Below are 15,164 nucleotides of genomic sequence, written 5' to 3'. Positions count from 1 at the left end.
TCCGTGAGTGAGCCCTTAACAACTTCCACCTACTACCTGGCCCCATCTCCCGGAAAGGTCAGTGTCCTGGTTCCCTGCAGAGTGCTGGTCAGCTCTGGTGGGTGGAGGGGCACCAGCAGGTGTTGGCCTGACCTGTTCAATTCAGGCAGCCCCACATTTGGGCAAGAAGTTGCGTGGAAAAATCACTCCTTATATCCTGCAGGTACAATATACTGTGAACAAATGCAGCGTGGAATGTTCATGTGTGACCGGGACAACCTTGATACCTATGCCGGTCCCCTGGAACTCCCCCTCGGGCATCAGGGCCATGTTCCAACCCTTAGCTATTGCCATGTTTCTTTGGATGCAGAACTGAAATACTAAGAACACGCCTTACCCAGGACTGTGATCGGCCTCTCCCTCCTTCCTTCTTAGCACCCCCAGCTGCTACTTCCAAGCTGGACTGGTCCCCACCTCTGGAGAGAGTCCTGGAAAAATTGAGTAGATCCCAATCCCATGATCAGGTCTCCCATTCGTGTCCAGGACTGAGCCCATCGTGCTGTTGTAATGTACCCTGCGAATCACACAAGAATGCCTCAAGAAGTCGAATTAAGGAGTCACATTTATTGCAAATCCGGAACTACAAGGGGGCATTTTGCTCTCTCAAATATCATAGTAATTACCTAGCCCCAGCACCAGATTTATATAGGAAAAAATCACAAAGGTATTGATTACATCTCAGGGTTTGGAATGAGGAACGTGGTTTGCAAAAAAGCAGTTTACAGAAGCAGAATTGAGCAAGTTAGTTAAATTATAGTTTTGGGTCTCTGGACCACTGAGTTGACAGAAACACATTATCTGGAGCCACTGAGGCAATTTAGGATAATTGTGCTGTCCTGGTTGCCAGGTACAGAAGAATGTGCTTTCTAAAACCAGTGTGACCACAACCAATCGGGTATTCACATCACAATCAATAAGGTATTCAATCGAATGGGATGATTTATATAATTCAGAAAATCAAAATAACTTTTCTATTATTTTAGCAAGAAAATAATGACAGAAGCCAAGTCAGCAGGGTTAAAATATTAAACAGCAATTTCCACCCAAGCATGGTTGCCACCATGCTTCAGTACCCTTCCCAGGCCTGGTCGGAATCCAGGCTCCCACGTTCCCTGTGGATCCCCAGATGCTCCCAGGGACTGACCCTGGTGGTGCTGGTACCCAGCCCTGAGCACGCCCACAGCTCAGCCAGGAGTTGCTGTGAGGCACGTACCCCATAAGCCTACAGGTATAATCTCCAGGGAACAGATGAAGCACAGACACTTGGAATAACCAGGATGAGCCTGATATCACCGCTGGTCTCCTGGAACTCTGCCGCAGGCATTGAGATAAAATCTCATCCCTTACTGATTCCTCTGGAGCTACAGAGGAAAGCAGAAATATAAAGGTGGCCATTAGGTGGTGACTGACAATTAGGGTAAAAGTCAGAGAGATGGATCTGAAGGGTGGTGGCATGGGCAAGAGAGCACCCCCACCCTCCAAGGTCCCCAATTTTGTATTGTTCACCTTGGAGCTTCTCTTATCCAACTCCAAGTGGTGGAAAGCGTCCAGCATGCCCCAAGGCATCTACTGGGGATCTCCTGGCAGTAAGGCATGACCCTGGCCACAGAAGGGACATTTGAAAATATTTTTTGAGGAAGCTTCAAGGAGAAGGACAGACTCCCTATGCAATATCCTGGTGGCTCACTGGGACATGGAGACCCCCTGGGTATGCGGGCACAGGCTTCTGATTTCCTTTCATTATGCCATGAATCCATGCACCAGACCACTAGTATACATATAAGTTCCCAATTTAATTTCTCTCACCACCACCCCCACCTTCTCTCTGAAATTCATCAGTCTGTTCATGGTTCTATGTCTCTGCATCTATTTTGTTTATCAGTTTACTTTGTTAATTAGATTCCACATATGAGTGAGATCATGGTATATTTATTTTTCTCTATCTGGCTTATTTTGCTTAGCATAATTCTCTCCAAGTCCACCCATGCTGTTGCAAACAGTTAGAGATCCTTTTTTTTTTTTTTTTTTTTTACAGCTGCATAGTATTCCATTGTGTAAATATACCACAGCTTTTAATCCACTAATCTGCTGATGGACACTTGGGCTGTTTCCTAATCATAGGTATTGTACAGGTGGGTGGCTCCATAGGGAATTTTGTGCATTGGTCCTTTAAGAGGGTGCCTGCATTTTCAGCTGTCACTTCCTGGCAGGCAGCAATCCCGCTGCTTTTCCAGCAAGATGTTATTTGGGTACCCTTCTCAGTTGTGGTGCTCTCTGCTGGGGATTCCAACTTGAGGATTAGATCCCAGATTTCTCAATGACAATCCCCCATACCTGAGCTATTTCTCCAGACTTCAGTTGCTGCCTGTGGGCACCCAACCAGCTTTTGTGCCTCTACTCCTCCTACCAGTCTCTATGTGGTCTCCACTTTTGGGCCTTGGGTGTCAGGGTTCTCTCCTGTGAGTCTTCCATTGATTATTCAGGAAATTTTTCTGTATTTTAGGCGTATTTCAAGTTTCTTCCTGGGAGCATGGCAATGCAGTATCCACTTACTCTACCACCATTTTTATTCTCCTCAATTTATCTTTCCTTTTTTATTCACTACTCAATTTTCTCTCTCTCTTCCGTTTTTATTTTACTAATTTTTAAAATTGTATCACTTCCTAAATTTAGAGCTATCTGCTCTCTCCTCTGTTCTCCTTTTCAAAAAAAAGTTTGTTTCTTGTCTTCTCATTTCTTTCTCCCTCCTCTATTCTAAACCATGGTCCTTCCCCTATTCCTACAATTCCTTAATCTTATTTTCTTTATTTAAGCTTTGAATGTACCTATTCTGACCCCCACCCCCATTTTCTGTGTATTTTTCATTTGTGCTTTTTGGTTTATTTGTTTGGTTTGTTGTGTTGTGTCCCCATATTTTTTCTTTCATTTTCTTCCTATCATTCTTGTTCTCATTTCATTGACCGAATTCTCTTTTCTCTGGTGGTCACTTTAATTGGGGTTATAAGGGTCTAGTGTACATTCATGTTCTGTTCCTTCTGTGTCATGTTTTGTCTTGCTGTATTTTATGCTGTTTAGTCAGCACCTCCACAACAGCTGATGCACCGTGGTAGCGAGAAAGCCACATAATCAAACACCCTGATAGGAGACTCCATCCATGATGGGCCAATAATATTCAAGACCCAACTACATGAGGAGAACCCAAATATATTAAGCATGGGGACTACCTAGAACACCCAGTCCCAGAGACTGCATCACTGGTTCCCTCTAATACATAAGACCAACCCAAAAAATCTCGGTGGCAGATCAGTTTGATCTAATACATGGAAACAAATACAAAGGGTCAGCAAACAATGGTGAGACAAAGAAACAACTCCCAAATGATAGAAAAGGAGGAATATCCAGAATAGGAACTAAATAAAATGAAGGCAAGTAATTTGTCAGAGAAAAAAATTCAGAGTAATGGTTATAAGGATGCTCAAATATCTGGATGACAAATACATGAAACTCAATGAGAATTATAAAGGACTGAATGAGAAATGCAAAATCATGAGTAAAAGTCAAGAGGAAATGAAGAATGACATAGCTGGAATAAAAAGCACAGTGGAAGGTTTCATCAGTAGACTAGAAGAAGCTGAGGACCAAATCAGCGAGTTAGAAAACAAGGGAGAAAAATACTCCCAAACAGAGCAGCAACTAGAAAAAAAAAATAGAAAGCAAGAGGAGACCCTAAAGGAGATTTGGGACAACATGAAAAAAACAACAACAACATCCACATAATATGGGTGCCAGAAGGAGAGAAATTTAAGTAATGGAATACCTGTTAGAAGAATGATGATTTAAAAACTTCCCTGACTTGGGAAGAGAAAAGTCACAAAAGTCCAGGAAGCACGGAGAGTCACAATCAAGATGAACCCAAAAAGACCTACACCAAGACATGTCATAAGTAAATTGGAAAACATAAAAGACAAAGAAAGAATCTTAAAAGCTCAAGAGAGAGACAGAAAGTAAACTACAAAGAATCTCCCATTAGACTACCAACTGATTTCTCAATAGAAACATTTCAGAACAGAAGAGAATGGAATGAAGTATACAAAGTGATACAAAGCAAGGGACTAAATCCAAGAATACTCTATCCAGCAAGGCCATCATTCAAAATTGAAGGTGAAATCAGGAGCTTCACAGCCAAAATTGTTAAGGGAGTTTATTACCACCAAACCAGCAATACAAGAAATGCTAAAGAGACTGTTGTATAGAAGAAATAGAAAGAAAGGAAGAAACGTAGGCATAAAGAATAAAAGTATCAGCAAACTAGTACCTATGAATAATAACCTTAAACGTAAGTGTATTAAAAGCTCCATTCAAAAGACTTACAGTAACTGAATGGATAAGAAAACATGACCCATATATATGCTGTATACAAGAGACCTACCTCAGAATAAAGGACTCACACAGACTGAAAGTGAAGGGATGGAAAAAATTCTTCAGGAAACGTAAAAAAAAAAAAAAAGTCTGAAGTAGCAATACTTACCTCTGACAAAATAGACCTCAAAGTGAAGGCCATAACAAGACACAAGGAAGGCCACTTCATAATACTAAAGGGATCAATAGAACAAGAGGATATACCTCTTGGCAACATATATGCACCCAATACAGGAGCATCTAAATATATTTTTAAAAAAAACTTCTGGAGGATATCAAGGGAGAGAGCTGGTCCTCTGTTCGTTTCTCCCCACTCTGATCCCAAGGTTCCACAGAAACAACTTTCCCCTGCAGTCTCTGAGAGTGTCTTTAATTGGGAGATGCTATGTACTGGGCTTAGTAATCAAAAGCAAGGATTTAAAGAGAAAAAAAGCCAGAGTAAGTGCGCTGACTTACAAATATTTCACCCTGCACTGAGCATGTCTCTGCGCATGTCTTTTTCCCTTGGCGTTGTGCAGCCAGTATTCTGTTAGAACTTCAGGCTGCCTTTCTGTGCCCAGTCCAGCTATGGGTTGATTTCTAGAGTTCCCTTCTGCCAGAAGCCCTGTGGACCCCCTTCCACGTTCATGGATGACACTGACCCCAGTGGCTGCAGATTTTGTGGGGCACAGGCTTCCTTTGAAACTCTAGATCTCGCTGCTTGCGTTTCTCCCTCCAGACTTGATTGCAGACCTCACCTTTCTCTAGGCGATATCTGACCCCTCTGTGAGAAGATGCAGGGCTCGTCTGCATCCGTGTATTAATGCTGCTTGAGACCTGGTGTTCATGGGTTCCCAGCTGGTTCCTGGGTGCTGTGGTTGTAGGTTCCCAGGAGGTATTCAAGTTCTTCCCAGTTGAAGGTAGGGCTAAGCTTCCAATCCCAGCCACTCTCCCCTTCAAGATGGTGTGGTCTCTCTGGAAGAGCCAGCTGCTCTGGGAGAGATTTCAGAAGCAGTAGAGGCTGCCAGCTCAGGGGAGCCCAGTCCGGTAGTCTCCAACATTCCCTTGGAATATAGCTGTCCCTCACTCACAAATAGACACTCCCCACATGTCCACACTCTCTCCTTTTGTTCTCTCACTCACACACTATCTAGCAGCCTGCCTTCCTGTTGGCAGTCATTTTCCAAATCTCCCTTTGCCCATTTTTTAATTAGATTGCTTCTCTTCCTTTTGTTAAGTTGTATGACTTCCTTACATATTTTGGAAATTAACCCCTTATTGGATATATCATTGAGAAATACATTCTCCCATCCAGTAGGCTTCCTTTTCTTTTCTTTTTTTTATGGTTTCTTTTGCTGTGCAGAAGCTTTTTATTTTGACATAGTCCCATTTGTTTATTTTCTCCTTAGTTTCCTTTCCCCTAGAACAGCGGTTCTCAACCTGTTGGTCGCAACCCTTTTGGCGGTCTAATGACCCTTTCACAGAGGTCGCCTAAGACCATCGGAAAACACATATATAATTACATATTGTTTTTGTGATTAATCACTATGCTTTAATTATGTTCAATTTGTAACAATGAAAATACAACCTGCATATCAGATATTTACATTACGATTCATAACAGTAGCAAAATTAAAGTTATGAAGTAGCAAAGAAAATAATTTTATGGTTGGGGGGTCACCACAACATGAGGAACTGTATTAAAGGGTTGCGGCATTAGGAAGGTTGAGAACCACTGCCCTAGAAGATGTATGGGTAAACAAATTTATACAAGAGATGTCTGAGATTTTGTTTCCTATGGTTTATTCTAAGATTATTATGGTTTCACAACTTATATTTAGGTCTTTTATCCATTTTGAGTTTAATCTTGTGTATGGTGTCATTTGGTGGTCTAGTTTCATTTTCTTGCATGTATCTGTCCAATTTTCCCAACACCATTTATTGAAGAGACTGTCTTGGCTCTAATGTATGCTCTTGCCTCCTTTGTCAAATCTTAATTGAGCATAATGACTTGGATTGATTTCTGCTCTGCTTCCATTATTCTATATGCCTGTTCTTGTGCCAATACAAGGCTATTTTGAGTACAGTGACTTTGTAGTATAACTTGATATCTGGTCTTTGGATTGTTCCAACTTTGTTCTTCTTTCCCATGATTGCTGTGGCTTTCTGAGGTCTTTCTGGTTCTATATAAATTTTTGTAGTGTTTGTTCCAGATCTGTGAAATATGCTGTTCATATTTTAATAGGGATTGCATTGCATCTATAGATTTCTTTGGGTTGTATGGATATTTTAATTATGTTGATTCTACCAATCCATGAACACAATATATTCTTTCAGTTGTTTATAACCTCCTCCATGTATTTTTTTCAACATCCTTTAGCTTTCCAAGTAAAAGTCTCTTACCTCCTTGGTTAAGTTTATTTCTAAGTATCTTAATTTTTTTTGTTGTTGTTGCAATGGTAAATGGGGATTTTGGGGGGTTTTTTATTCATTTTTTTGTGTTTTTTTTTTTTTGGTTTCTCTTTCTGAGAGTTCATCATTGGTGTATAAACATACCATCCATTTCCGGAAGTTCATTTTGTATCCTGCTACATTTCTGAATTCATTTTTTTTCAATCTAGTAGTTTTTTGGTGGAGTCTTTATGGTTTTCCATGTAGAATATCATGTCATTTTCTATTAATGACAGTGTTACTTTCTCCATTCCAATTTGGATGTCTTTTTATTTTCTTGTCTGATCACTGTAGTTAGGACTTCCAGTACTATGTTGAACAAGAGTGGTGAAATAGAGGTCTGTTTTGTGTGCTTAGTTTGCAAGGTCATGTGCATGAGAGATCCCAGATGGGGTGCCATGGTTTAGACCTGGCCCCAGCTCATCTGGGTTGTAGCAAGTCAGGGTGCCTAGCCACTAACACTCTTCTCAGCCTCCTCCCAACGAGGACCTTGAAAACCCTTCAAAAAGGCACAACAGAACCAACAGAACCCAAACCACCTGCTCTTAAGACTCCAGCACAATTGGATCATCCCTTACACACACACACACACACACACACACACACACACACACACACACACACCATGTACACACATTCATTCTCTCACTCTGGTCCTGCCAGCCATTCTGTTGGAATTCATCCAGCAAACATTAAATACTGTAACTATGCAAAATGCTGGAAATCACTTCAGAGGGGAAAACAGGCAGTAAACTGATGATAGTATAAACATATAATATAATGAGTGCATGGACAAGATGCTCTAACAACACAGAGGCAAACTGTATTTTTCCTGTAGGTATCAGAAAAGGCTTCTTAGAGGAAATAATATTTGAAGTGAGTCTTGAAAAATAACTAGGATTTTTTCAGGTGGATAAGACAGTTTAAGGCCATTTTAGAAAGAGGAAATAGGCAAGAAAGAACATGGAATTTTTGAACTACTGAAAGGGATTTTTGAGAACAGAGTGAGAAAGGGAGTGTTAAGAGAAGAAATTGGAGATGTAGGAAGGGATAATTTAACCATTCCACAAATACCTATGGAGTATTTCTTGTGTTCCACACACTATTGTAGGTACTAGGAATAGAATAGGGAGCCAGACAATGTTCTTACTTTCATAGGGATTACTGTTCAGAGTAAGAAGACAAATTATAAACAAACAAAATAGAGAATAGTTATAAGTGCTATGTGAAGAATATAATCAGGTGATAAGATAGACTAACTGGGTGGATTTTAACTTGGTTGGTCCAGATAGGCCTCTTAGAGGTGATGACATTTAAACTGAGAACATAATGATGAGAAGAAACCAGGCATGAGACATTAGGGAGGAAGTGCATTTAGAGAAGAAGGAAATGCTTAGAGAAAATACTAATATGGGAATGAACTTGACATGTATGAGGAATAGAAAGAGAGGTAGTAGGGAGATGAGTAGCAGGAAGTGGGGAAAGATTTTTCAGAGACCTTTTTTATATAGTTGTATATATTTTGTTTTATTCACTCATTTATTTATTTTTTTCCTCTAAACCTTTGGGGAATTTTATAAATTAGAAATTTTTGGAGAGCACATATTTTATATTCTTTAAACCAAGTAAAGGGCTTCTTAAGCACTTAGATGACTGTTTTGAAGTGCCATTCAAATTAGCTACAATATCCCCCAGATAACAAAATTCCATAAAATGTTGCCTTTTTCCTAAGGGGTAATATTGTTTTTAAAGAATGAACTGAAAAGTTTGGCCAGCTGCTATATGCTATGGTGCATCTTTTGTCTTTATTATCTCTATATATACAATGAATAAATAACATTTAGATTCCAGTTTTCCCACTTGAGGGCCTGTGGCTTCATTGCCAAGGTTAGTCCAGTGGGCAGCATGAACCTTTTCACTATTTCCCACATTTATGCTCCCCAAAGGGCTTGGGTAGGACTAAGAATTCAATTTGAGAGGATACACCACAAGGAATGGAAAGTTTATTTTGATACCATTTTGTGTAGAAACCACTCATAAAAATGAATGGGAATTTACCCAACTCATTTTCACAGAATTAGGTAGTAATATAAAAAAATGTGAACTTCATTTAAGTCTTCTCTAAATTTGTCTTTTAAAAAGATACTTCTCTAATTCTTTAACAGCTGGCCAGCAAATCCACTGGGGAACAGCCCGTGTCTCTGACAAAATGTGTACTTTTTTAAAATAGATGTCATAAGCTGCTTGCATCATTTTATATTCCTGCAAATAAAAAATGCAAGCTATTCCATGTTGCCACAGTGATCACTGCTTTGTGATTACTGGTGTATTTACCCCATTTCATACAAATTCCAAGCACAGCCATGTCTCCAAAGATGTATGTAAAATAAACAATGTCAAGTTGTGATACTGCTTTGCATAAACAAAAAGCAAACAAAGAGGATGGATAACAATAGAGTAGTTGAGGATATTGTTTTCTATTTGTTAAGAAAAATAGAGCATCATTGCATAATACTTGATAGTAATGAATATGAATAATCAGATTCCTTACAAAACAAACATAGAAATAGAGTCTTAGGTAGCTCATGTGTTCCATGTAGAACCACCTATTTATTTATATTATGGCATATAATATTATATTGGTTTCAAGTGTACATATAGCTATTTGACATTTATATACCTAACAATATGATCACCACACTAAGTATAGTAACCATTTGTCATTGTGCAAGGTAATCACAGTTTTTTTTTTGCTATATTCACCTTCACCTTTTCATCCATCAACCCCTCCTCTTTGGAAAACATCAACTTGATCTCTGTTTCTATGAGTTCATTTTTGTTTTCTTAGTTCATTTGTTTTATTTTGTTTTTAGATTCCACACATAAGTAAAATCATGTTATATTTGACTTTTTCTGTCTCACATATTTCGCTTAGCATCATACTCTCACGGTCCATACACACTGTTATACACAACACATTTCTTCATCCATCTGTCAATGGACATTTGAGTTACTTCCATATGTTGGATATTATAAATAACTAGTGGCATGGTGCATGAAATTCATGCACAAGGGGAGTGGTTCCCTCAGCCCAGCCACAGGGATAGGGCCTAAACCAGTGGACGGACATAACTCTAGCAATCTGGGACCACTGGTTCATTTTTTTAAAATTTTTTTTTATTGCTTAAAGTACTACAAATGGTATTACATATGTGTCCTTCCCCCACCCCCCGGCCCTTGACAGTCCCCTAGTCTCCCCTATCAACCAGTGTCTTATGTCCATTGGTTATGCTTATATGCATGCATACAAGTCCTTAGGTTGATCTCTTACACACCTCCCTCCTGCCCCCCAACCCTCCAAGGACTCCCTGTTACAGTTAGATAATCTGTTTGAGGCAGCTCTGCCTCTGTATCTATTATTGTTCAAAAGTTTATAATTGTCTCTATTATCCATGAATGAGTGAGATCATATGGTATTTTTCCTTCATTGACTGGCTTATTTTACATAGCATAATGCTCTCCAGTTCCATCCATGCTGTTGCAAATGGTAAGAGTTCCTTCCTTTTTACAGCAGCATAGTATTCCATCGTGTAGATGTACCACTGTATTCTAATCCATTCATCTACTGATGGGCACTTAGGCTGTTTCCAGATCTTAGCTATGGTGAATTGTGCTGCTATGAAAATAGGGGTGCATATATCCTTTCTGATTGGTGTTTCTGGTTTCTTGGGATAGATTCCTAGAGGTGGGATCACAGGGTCAAATGGGAGTTCCATTTTCAGTTTTTTGAGGAAACTCCATACTGTCTTCCATAGTGGCTGCACCAGACTGCATTCCCACCAGCAGTGCACAAGTGTTCTTTTTTCTCCGCATCCTCGCCAGCACTTGTCGTTTGTTGATTTGTTGATGATAGCCAGTCTGACAGGTGTGAGGTGGTACCTCATTGTTGTTTTGATTTGCATCTCTCAGATGATTAGTGACTTTGAGCATGTTTTGATATGTCTCTTCACTTTCTGAATGTCCTCTTTTGAAAAGTGTCTACTTTGGTCCTTAACCCATTTTTTGATTGGATTGTTTAACTTCCTTTTGTTAAGTTGTATGAGTTCCCTATAAATTTTGGAGGTTAGGCCCTTATCAGATATGACATCGGCAAATATGTTTTCCCACACAGTGGGTTTTCTCATTGTTTTGTTGATGGTTTCTTTTGCTGTGCAGAAGCTTTTTATTATGATGTAGTCCCATTTGTTCATTTTCTCTTTAGTTTTAAGTGCCCTAGGAGCTGTATCAGTGAAGAAATTGCTTCGGCATATGTCTGAGATTTTGTTGCCTTTGGCTTCTTCCAGAATTTTTATGGTTTCCTGTCGTACATTAAAGTCCTTTATCCATTTTGAGTTTATTTTTGTGTATGGTGTAAGTTGGTGGTCTAGTTTCATTTTCTTGCATATATCTGTCCAATTTTCCCAACACCATTTATTGAAGAGACTATCTTGGCTCCATTGTATGTTCTTGCCTCCTTTATCAAATATTAATTGAGCTTATTGGTTCGGGCCAATTTCTGGGCTCTCTATTCTATTCCATTGATCTATATGCCTGTTCTTGTGCCAGTACCAGGCAGTTTTGAGAACAGTGGCTTTGTAATAAATCTTGATATCTGGTATTGAGATCCCACCTACTTTGTTCTTTTTCAAGATTGCTGCAGCTATCCGGGGTCTTTTTTTATTCCAGCTGAATTTTTGGAGAGTTCGTTCTAGATATGTGAAGTATGCCGATGGTATTTTAATGGGAGGTGCGTTTAATTTATAGATTGCTTTGGGTAGTATGGACATTTTAATGATGTTGATTCTACCAATCCATGAACACGGTATGTTCTTCCACCTGTTTATGTCTTCCTCTATATCTTTTTTCAAAGTCCTGTAGTTTTCTGAGTAGAGGTCTTTTACCACTTTAGTTAAGTTTATTCCTAGGTAGCTTAATTTTTTTGGTACGATGGTAAATGGGATTGATTTTATAATCTCTCTTTCTGAAAGTTCACTATTGGTGTATAGAAATGCCTCATATTTCTTGGGGTTAATTTTGTATCCTGCTACATTGCCAAATTCATGTATTAAGTCTAGTAGCTTTTTGATGGAGTCTCTAGGGTTTTGTATGTATAATATCATGTCATCTGCAAATAAGGATAGTTTTACTTCCTCTTTACCAATTTGGATGCCTTTTATTTCTTCTTCTTGCCTAATTGCGATGGCTAATACTTCCAGTACTATGTTGAACAGGAGTGGTGAGAGTGGGCATCCCTGTCTTGTTCCTGTTCTTAGGGGAAATGGTGTTAGTTTCTGTCCATTGAGTATGATGTTGGCTGTGGGCCTGTCATATACGGCTTTTATTATGTGAGGTATGATCCTTCTACACCCGCCTTGCTAGAGTTTTTATCAAAAATGGGTGTTGGATTTTATCAAATGCTTTTTCTGCATCAATTGATATGACCATGTGGTTTTTTTCTTTCAATTTGTTTATGTGATGTATCACGTTTATTGATTTGCGGATATTGTACCATCCTTGCATCCCTGCAATAAATCCTACTTGGTCATGGTGTATGATCTTTCTGATGTACTGCTGGATCCCATTTGCTAAGATTTTGTTGAGGATTTTGGCATCTATGTTCATGATGGATATTGGCCTGTAATTCTCTTTCATTGTGTTGTCTTTACCTGGTTTTGGTATTAGGGTGATCCTGGCTTCATAGAATGAGCTTGGAAGTGTTCCTTCCGCTTGAGTTTTTTGTTGTAGTCTGAGGCGTATAGGTTTTAGCTCTTCCTTGAATGTTCGGTAAAACTCCCCTGTGAAGCCATCTCGTCCTGGGCGTTTGTTTGCTGGAAGCTTTTTGACGACTGCTTCAATTTCTTCCATAGATATTGGCCTATTGAGATTTTTGGATTCTTTCTGATTGAGTTTTGGAATGTTGTATTTTTCTAGGAATTTGTCCATTTCCTCCAGGTTGTCTAGTTTGTTGGAGTAGAGCTGTCCATAGTATTTTTTAACAATCATTTGTATTTCTGTGGGGTCTGTTGTTATTTCGCCTCTATCGTTTCTGATTTTGTTTATTTGGGTCCTCTCTCTTTGCTTCTTGGTGAGTCTGGCTAGAGGTTTGTCAATCTTGTTTATCCTTTCAAAGAACCAGCTCTTGGTTTCATTGATTTTCTGTATTGTTATTTTAGTCTCTACGTCATTTATTAAACCTCTAATCTTTATTATCTCCTTCCTTCTGCTCACTCTGGGGTTTTCTTGTTGCTGTCTTTCTAATTCTTTGAGTTGTAGAGTTAGATGATTTACTACCATTTTTTCTTGTTTTTTGAGATAGGCCTGTAGAGCTATAAACTTCCCTCTGAGGACTGCTTTCATTGTGTCCCATAGGTTTTGGATTGTTGTGTTTCATTGTCATTAGTTTCCAGGATGTTTTTAATTTCTTCTTTGATCTCATTGTTAACCCAATCAATATTTAATAACATGCTATTTAGCTTCCAAGTGTTTGAGTATTTGGGGTTGTTTTTATTGTAGTTTATTTCTAATATTATTCCATCATGATCTGAGAAGATTCTTTTTATAATTTCAATCTTCTTGAATTTGGGGAGACTGTGCTTGTGACCCAATATGTGGTCTATTTTTGAATATGTCCCATGAGCATCAGAGTGGAATGTATATTCCGTGGCTTTGGGGTGAAGTGTTCTGAAGATGTCTATTAAGTCCATCTGATCTAGTGAGTCATTTAGGAATGCTGTTTTTTTGCTGATTGTTTTGTATTGCTACCCCAGCTTTCTTTTCCTTTCCATTTGCCTGAAAGATATTTTTCCATCCTTTCACTTTCAGTCTGTGTGAGTCCCTTCTAATGAGGTGGGTTTCTTGTAGACAACAGATGTATGGGTCATGTTTTTTTATCCATTCAGCCACTCGATGTCTTTTGTTTGGAGCATTTAGTCCGTTTACATTTAAAGTTATTATTGAAAGGTACTTGTTTGTAGCCATTTCTGTTTTTGTGTGGCTGTTTTCTTTCTGAGCTTTTTAGTTCTTCTTTTTACACCAGTCCCTTTAGCATCTCTTGCATTGCTTGCTTGGTGGTGATAAACTGCCTTAGCCTTTTTTTGTCTGTGAAGCTTCTTATTTCCCCTTCAAGTCTGAATGATAGCCTTGCTGGATAGAGTATTCTTGGATTCAGTCCTTTGCTTTGCATCACTTTGTAAATTTCCATCCATTCTTTTCTGGCCTGATGTGTTTCTGTTGAGAAATCATTTGATAATCTAATGGGAGATCCTTTGTATGTAACTTTCCTTCTCTCTCTTGCAGCCTGTAAGATTCTCTGTTTGTCCTGAACATTTTCTATGGTAATTATGATGTGTCTTGGTGTGGGTCTTTTCGGGTTCACCTTGTTTGGGACTCTCTGGGCTTGTGTGAATTTTTTCTTCCGCACCTCAGGGATCATTTCTGATATTATTTCTTCGAGGAGGTTTTCTAATCCGTGTTCATCTTTCTGTTGTTCTGGCACCCCTATTATTCGTATGTTGTTTCGTTTCATGTTGTCCCAAAGCTCCCTTAGGCTCTCTTCCTGTCTTTTAATGTTTTTCTACAATTGCCGTACAGTTTGGGTGTGTTTTGCTTCCTTGTCTTCTAATTCACTAATTTGGTCCTCCGCTTCTCCTAGTCTACTATTGATACTTTCAATGGTGTTTTTTATTGCAGCTATATCACTCTTCATTTTTTCTTGGGTCTTACTTAAGTTGTTGATTTTTTCATCTGTTTCTTCTAGCTTCTTCCATATGTTATTGATTTTTTCATCTGTTTCTTCTTGCTTCTTGCATAGGTAGTTGACTTTTTCATCTGTTTCTTCTAGCTTCTTGCAGAAGTTGTTGATTTTTTAATCCATCCAGTTTATGCACTCTAGGACCCTTATTCTGAATTTTTTTTCTGTCATGTTGCATGCCTCTCTATTACTTAGCTGCTTTTCTGGAGAGTCCTCCTTCTCTTTCCTTTGGGGGTTTCTTTGTCTACCCATGTTTGATCTCACTGACATATCTAGATGTTGAGTCATTCAGTGGCTGCTCCCTGGGTGGCAGTGACTCCTTGGTCTGTGGTTGCTCTTTGGGCAGTTGCGGTAGCAGCTGCTCCTCAGTTGGCAGCAGCTCCTCTGGTGGGTGCTGTTCATAGCTGTGGTGGCTCTTCTGGCTGGTGGGGGGAGGCTTCACATACAGCTGCTGTACCTCAGACAGAGGGTGTGGTGCTCAGGAGGC

Source organism: Myotis nattereri, assembly GCF_964212035.1.
Source record: "Myotis nattereri genome assembly, chromosome: X".
Taxonomy (NCBI): Eukaryota; Metazoa; Chordata; class Mammalia; order Chiroptera; family Vespertilionidae; genus Myotis; species Myotis nattereri.
The sequence above is the reverse complement of the archived record's forward strand: the minus strand, read 5'-3'. Positions refer to the sequence as shown.